This window comes from Salvelinus sp. IW2-2015, unplaced genomic scaffold (assembly GCF_002910315.2).
Source record: "Salvelinus sp. IW2-2015 unplaced genomic scaffold, ASM291031v2 Un_scaffold8910, whole genome shotgun sequence".
Lineage (NCBI taxonomy): Eukaryota > Metazoa > Chordata > Actinopteri > Salmoniformes > Salmonidae > Salvelinus > Salvelinus sp. IW2-2015.
The window spans coordinates 168-7474 of record NW_019950169.1 but is presented as its reverse complement, the minus strand read 5'-3'; the positions used below and the strand labels follow the sequence as shown (position 1 = coordinate 7474).

General features: G+C 48.9%; 1 pseudogene; it reads left to right on the top strand.

The window, feature by feature from the left end:
* Positions 1 to 381: 381 nt before the first annotated feature.
* On the top strand, positions 382 to 6979 carry LOC112079662 (protein transport protein Sec31A-like; annotated as a pseudogene).
* The last annotated feature ends 328 nt before the right edge of the window (positions 6980 to 7307 follow it).

Genomic DNA, 7307 nt, shown 5'->3' with positions numbered 1-7307 from the left:
TCAAGGGAATTGGGTGAAACTGTTCAGCCCTCAACAAACTGTTTACGATCAGTAGTTCCTGTTAAAGTAATCATTATCTTCTACACAAGAGAATTTCAGGACAGATTCACACGAACAACTGATTGGACATGATATGCAGATTGCAGATTGGTCCTTCAGTAGCGAAAAACCAGTAGTAGGACCTCACAGAACACCTATAGGATGACTCATTTCCATGGAATGCCAGTAGGCTTCTCGTGTTACCAATGTAATTTGGCATAGATAGGCCACTCAGGAGCCAAGACCGACATATGATGAACACAAGTTCTCCAAGGGGGTAGTTTAGTGTTCCTAAATTGTTGTCCACCTACCTACGTTTGTCAGCCGTCACACTTTAAAGTCATGTCAAACGCGCGCGTCAATCCTCAGGTCAACTTTGAAGATGAAGCCCGGGTCAAATTCCTGAGACTTTTGGGTTTCAGCAAAGTGGATTTAGAGAGAAAGATATCCACCTGCTTGGGGAAGAACGTGCAGCKTAACGGACATGGAGTGGATGCCAACGATCTGGCTGAGAAGATACAGCTRCTCTCTACTCAGGTCAGTCCAGGAAKATACCTCTACATAGCCCATTCTCTTTTATAGTACTCCTAATACTAGTCTAGACTGCATATCTTCCACCGTCCACTAGAGGACAGTGYCGAGTATCAGAAGTGATATGTGYTCTCTTTTTCATAACAACATGAATCCTGTCACCTTTTTTATATTATCACCAGTAACCTTCCATAAAAGTACGTTGTCCTCGTTTTGMTTCCAGAGGTCAGAAGAATCCGGGGATGCGGTCGACTCCACCAAGACTCCGGGTTCATCCTCCCCCTCMGACTTTTTCAGTCAGATCCCACCACAACCACAGGACAAGGAGAAGATCAGCTTCCAAATCCCTGTCTCAGCAGGTACTGCTTGTCTTCTGTTCAGTATCACAGCAGTTGGACGTGACTTCCGCTTTCTCTTKCTGTGAAATCTAAACAGTACGGACTGGTTTCCCGGACACATAACAAAAAGCACGTTCAATGTAAAACCTTTTTAGTCCGGCGTTAGACTTAATATGAATCTGTTGTCCTGGTAACTGGCCCTTTGTATGCCTGTAACTCTCCGTATCTCATTCAGTTGCTTTATGCCTCTGTTGTGGCAGATGCAGATGGTCTGATCAGCCAGGCTCTGCTGGTGGGAAACTTTGAGGGAGCGGTGGATCTGTGTCTGAACGACYGGCGKTACGCTGAGGCCATCCTGCTGGCTATCAGTGGAGGACAGGAGCTACTGCAGAAGACCCAGCAGACATACCTGGACAAGCAGAGGAACAGCATCTCTATGGTAAGACGTGTAAAATGGGGAACTTTTGAACCGGGGCCAATTTGGGACTTCCCTCACACGTCTATTAGATTTATATTATATTTGTATGACTTGATTACTAGCTAGCAAAGTTGTTTAGTTCAGAATATAGTTATTTTATATCAAGAGTGCAAAATAATCTGATTTACTGAGTCAACATGAATAAATACAACATGGTTAAGTCTACTGGCCACCCCTCATAGCCTGGTCCTCTCTAGGTTTCTTCCTATGTTTTGCCTTTCTCTGTAGTTTTTTCCCAGCCACCGTGCTTCTACACCTGCATTGTTTGGGGTTTATGCTGGTTTCTGTACAGCACTTTGAGATATCAGCTGATGTAAGAAGGGCTTTATAAATACATTTGATTTGATTTTGTATTTACTATCGACCGTCCTCAGCTGATCTCATCCGTGGTGACCCAGAACTGGGAGACATGGTGCAGAGCTGTGACTTGGATAACTGGAAGGAGGCCCTCGCTGCTCTCCTGACCTACGCTCACCCCAAACAGTTTGCTCCTCTGTGTGTAAGAACACCAGGATGTTTGAGGATTGTAACAAAGGAATCAGTAAACCCCGACTTGCTTTTACCTTGAGTTCAGCACTTATTTCTGCAGTCACTAGAAATCTATTTCACAAGAGACACCTGATTGTACCTGATGGGCCTGTTCTGCTTCCTGTTCCTAACCCCTCCCTCCCTTCTCCTGGTAGGACTATAACGATCTCTTATGCTATGTAGCTCTTCTGCTTCTGTTTCCTAACCCTCCCTCCCTTTCTCCTGGAGGACTATAACGATCTCTATGCTATGTAGCTCTTCTGCTTCCTGTTCCTAACCCCTCCCTCCCTTTCTCCTGGTAGACTATAACCGATCTCTATGCTATGTAGCTCTTCTGCTTCCTGTTCCTAACCCCTCCTCCCTTTCTCCTGGTAGGACTATAACTGATCTCTATGCTATGTAGCTCTTCTGCTTCCTGTTCCTAACCCCTCCTCCCTTTCTCCTGGTAGGACTATAACCGATCTCTATGCTATGTAGCTCTTCTGCTTCCTGTTCCTAACCCCTCCCTCCCTTTCTCCTGGTAGGACTATAACTGATCTCTATGCTATGTAGCTCTTCTGCTTCCTGTTCCTAACCCCTCCCTCCCTTTCTCCTGTATGGACTATAAACGATCTCTATGCTATGTAGCTCTTCTGCTTCCTGTTCCTAACCCCTCCCTCCCTTTCTCCTGTAGGACTATAACCGATCTCTATGCTATGTAGCTCTTCTGCTTCCTGTTCCTAACCCTCCCTCCCTTTCTCCTGGTAGGACTATAACTGATCTCTATGCTGTGTAGCTCTTCTGCTTCCTGTTTCCTAACCCTCCTCCTTTCTCCTGGTAGGACTATTAACTGATCTCTATGCTGTATGTAGCTCTTCTGCTTCCTGTTCCTAACCCCTCCTCCCTTTCCCTGGTAGGACTATAACTGATCTCTTATGCTGTGTAGCTCTTCTGCTCCTGTTCCCAACCCTCCCTCCCTTTCTCCTGGTAGGACTATAACTGATCTTTATGCTATGTAGCTCTTCTGCTTCCTGTTCCTAACCCCTCCCTCCTTTCTCCTGGTAGGACTATAACCGATCTCTATGCTATGTAGCTCTTCTGCTTCCTGTTCCTAACCCCTTTCTCCTGGTAGGACTATAACCGATCTCTATGCTATGTAGCTCTTCTGCTTCCTGTTCCTAACCCCTCCCTCCCTTTCTCCTGGTAGGACTATAACCGATCTCTATGCTATGTAGCTCTTCTGCTTCCTGTTCCTAACCCCTCCCTCCCTTTCTCCTGGTAGGACTATAACCGATCTCTATGCTATGTAGCTCTTCTGCTTCCTGTTCTAACCCCTCCCTCCTTTCTCCTGGTAGGACTATAACTGATCTCTATCATGCTGTAGCTCTTCTGCTTCCTGTTCCTAACCCCTCCCTCTTTCTCCTGGTAGGACTATAACTGATCTTCTATGCATTTGTAGCTCTTCTGCTTCCTGTTCTAACCCTCCCTCCCTTCTCCTGTAGGACTATAACTGATCTTTATGCTGTGTAGCTCTTCTGCTTCCTGTTCCCAACCCCTCCTCCCTTTCTCCTGGTAGGACATATAACTGATCTTTATGCTGTGTAGCTCTTCTGCTTCCTGTTCCTAACCCTCCCTCCCTTTCTCCTGGTAGGACTATAACCGATCTCTATGCTATGTAGCTCTTCTGCTTCCTCCTAACCCTCCCTCCCTTTCTCCTGGTAGGACTATAACGATCTCTATGCTATGAGCTCTTCTGCTTCCTGTTCCTAACCCCCTCCTTTCTCCTGGTAGGGACTGATAACTGAACTCTATGCTATGTAGCTCTTCTGCTTCCTGTTCCCAACCCCTCCCTCCTTTTCTCCTATATAGACTATCTGGAGGGTGAGAGGACTCTGTCTGCAGGCATGTCTCTGTTACATCTTCTATCTAACCTCTCCTACTCTCTCTCCCTCTCTTCCTTGCTCTCCCTCCCTCTCCTGCTACTGTAGAGACCCTGGGGTCGCGTCTGGAGGGGGAGAGGACAGAGAAACGCTGTCTGCAGGCATGTCTCTGTTACATTTGCTCTGGGAACATTGAAAAACTAGTGGAATGCTGGGCCCTGCAGAGGGACTGCTCATMTCCCCTGGTTTTAGAGGTAACAAATAGTTTTTTATCTATATATGTATCCTTAATTTAACCATGGAAGTCACTTTTCCAAGTGAACCCCTAGTGTTATGATGATGTGATAACTGGCCACAGATACTATCTGTATTGACGTTGTAGGAACCAGGTAGTAACGTTATGTCGTCTGTGTGATTGACCGCCAGGACTTGGTAGAGAAGATGATGGTTCTGCGTAAGTCTGTGGAGCGTCTGAGGAACAGCGAGGTGGTTGTACAGAGTCCTATCCTGGCTGACAAGCTGACTCACTATGCTGGTCTCCTAGCTTCACAAGGCAGCCTGGCTACAGCCCTGTCCTACCTGCCAGACTCCTCAGACCAGGTAAACACAACCTCCACTACTCTTCAGATACCTTATCAACTAGGACATGTTTAAAYGTGTCATCATGCTTCAAAGACGCCATGTTTTCTCTCTCCTGGATTGTGTTCAGACCTGCATTTTAATATGTAAGTTGTGCTTCGTTGATCTTGCCTGGTGAAAGGGAACTAATGATGTAGTCCAGAAAGGGTATTTCCCACCATCTGTTACTCCAGAGGGCTGTACTGCAAAGCAGGATCAATGAGTTAGCCAGCTTACTTTGATAAACAACCAGAAATTACTACAGATTTTCTGGTTCGTTAACAAAGCTAAACGTCCATGTGTTATTGGCTGTTGAGTCAATAAAACCATGCCCATTTCAAGTTTATTATTATAATATTTAGGCGAGTTAGCCGGCTAACTCCCTGGTTTATAGTTTACCCCTCRGGCAGGCTGACGCATCAAACTGTTTGAAATATTTCAAGTACTATTATAACTGTGTTGTGGTTTTGTTCTGTGGTGTTTGTCTTCCTGCAGGCTTGCATCATGATGATGAGAGACCGGCTGTTCCACGCCCAGGGAGGGGGAGGAGCAGCGGGGKGTCAACAGCCCCCACCGTTCCCTTACAACGTAGTCAGGGTGACGGGGGGCGACCCTGACCCCGCTCAGGCCCCTGCTGTCCCCRTCCAAGCACAACCACCGGCACAGACAACACAGACACCGGTATTTAGGAATTCATGCATTTTATTTGACACTTTTGCCTCAGACATGAGAATGCAACAGTACACACATAAAAATTATTGAGGATTATACAACACAAAGTAAACAGATGCATTTCCATTGATTTATACATTGATGAATCGAATCTAACCTCCACTTGAGGTGTCCATGACATCGTAACAGTTACTACAGTACATGTAGTGAAACATCAGCTTGTGTAGATTGTTCTGCTTGCTAGTCATGTTTCTGTGGTTGCGTTCCATTCTACTTTTGAAGTCGTCATACTATAAAGGGAATAGGGTGCCGTTTCGGACGCGGCTGTGTATAAATGATGTTTCTCTCCAGGGCCCTACCAGCCTCCTCTTCCTGTGATGCCAGGTGGCTGGCCAGCCTCCTATGACTACAGTCTTCACTCCTCAAGCTGTTACTAACTCCAGAGGGCCACCTCCTCCTTCGTATGGTGGTCTGCCACCCTCCTCCCATGCTCTCTCACCTAGTGGGCTGCCACGTACAGGACTACGACCAGCCTACCCTCAACATCCTGCCGCTGCCCCAGGTAGGCACTCGCCCTCCGTCCAGGAGGTAGGCAGCTCCCTCCGTCCAGGAGGTAGCACTCGCCCTCCGTCCAGGAGGTAGGCACTCGCCCTCCGTCCAGGAGGTAGGCACTCGCCCTCCGTCCAGGAGGTAGGCACTCGCCTCGTCCAGAGGAGGCACTCGCCCTCCGTCCAGGAGGTAGGCACTCGCCCTCCGTCCAGGAGGTAGGCACTCGCCCTCCGTCCAGGAGGTAGGCACTCGCCCTCCGTCCAGGAGGTAGGCACTCGCCCTCCGTCCAGGGCCGTGTTCAGCAGCTGTTAAGTCTGGAACTGACCCTGTGTGTAGTATGCTTACTGACTTTATCTTGTTGTTTTTCTAGCCTGTGTTTTTGTTCTACCTTGTTATTTTTATTGCTACATTGATATTGATTTGCTGCATTGTTGGGTTTGGAAGCTTGTAAGAAAGGCATCTCACTGTACTTGTGTATGTGACATTAAAACTTGAAACATGTTTGTTGTACATAATATATATCTTCTGAACGTCATATACAAGCTGTGCCGTGCTGAACCAGGTACGACTCTGTCACCTCCCAGACACGACTCCAGACCTGTTCTTGATGTAACATTGTTTGTCTCCTGTCTGCTCAGGGTTCTCTCCACTCCAGCCATTCCAGCCACAACAGCAGCCATTGTCTGCAGGACTAGGTGGCCCCGGCCTCTCTGCCTTCCTCTCCAGGACCTGCTATGCCAGGCTCCAACCTGTCTGGACCTCCCTGCTCCTCTTCTTGCCCCTGGCAGCTCCCCACCATGCCCAAGCCCAGGACTACCTCCGTCAGGCTTCACCCCCACCTCGCTGCCCTTCAGGCCCGCATGGCCACCCAGCTACCAGCAGCCTGGGGCCCCGTCGGCATGTAACCCACCAGGGGGTCTCTCACCTTCACACGCCAGGGCCACCTGCAGGTCCCCCCTCTGGACCGTACCCTCCCCTGGACCTGGGTACCCACAAGGAGGTCCTGGAGCTCCGGCGCGTCAAGTCCTTCTCTGCTCCGTCGGTTGCTCCTCCTCCTACAGGTACTGACCATCAATGCAAGTGGTGTGTTGCGTCCGCAAAATGCCATCCTATGTCTGATATATAGTGCACCTAACTGTTGAACCGGTGGCTGTACGTGTCAGTAGTGACCCTACTGGTTTGCCGGGGCTCGTAGGATGTGCCGCTGTTAGTGCCAGTGTGAGGGTGACCACTGGCTGGCGCGTCTCATTGGGTTATTGTGGTTCGTTTAGAGCGGCGGACGAGGTCGATCCGCGACGTCTGCAGGTGGTGTATCGTAGCGCGGGGGCCTAGCGAAATTTGGCTGGAGCGTTTCGGAGAGGATCAGAGTGAGTAATGTTGTGATGAGTATGTGAGGTGCGGTTACTTTTCCCGCCACTGCACGACGACGGTAGGAGAGTGATGGGGGGCGTATTGGTATTTTGTTCGACAGCGGCCTCTCGTGCGTCGCTCTACGAAGAGGTGGCGGGGTGGAATTGAAAAGCGATCTGGCGGCCTCGGCTTTGCCGTGGGCATTTGGCGCGTCGACGAGACGTGACTTGTGTTTTACAGTATCCTAGGTTCCCCCTGGAACTGGACTGTGTCTTCCCCTGGCCAATGGTCTCTCTGGGTTAAATTAACATGGGTTATCTGGACCAAAAATGGGTGTGTTTGCTC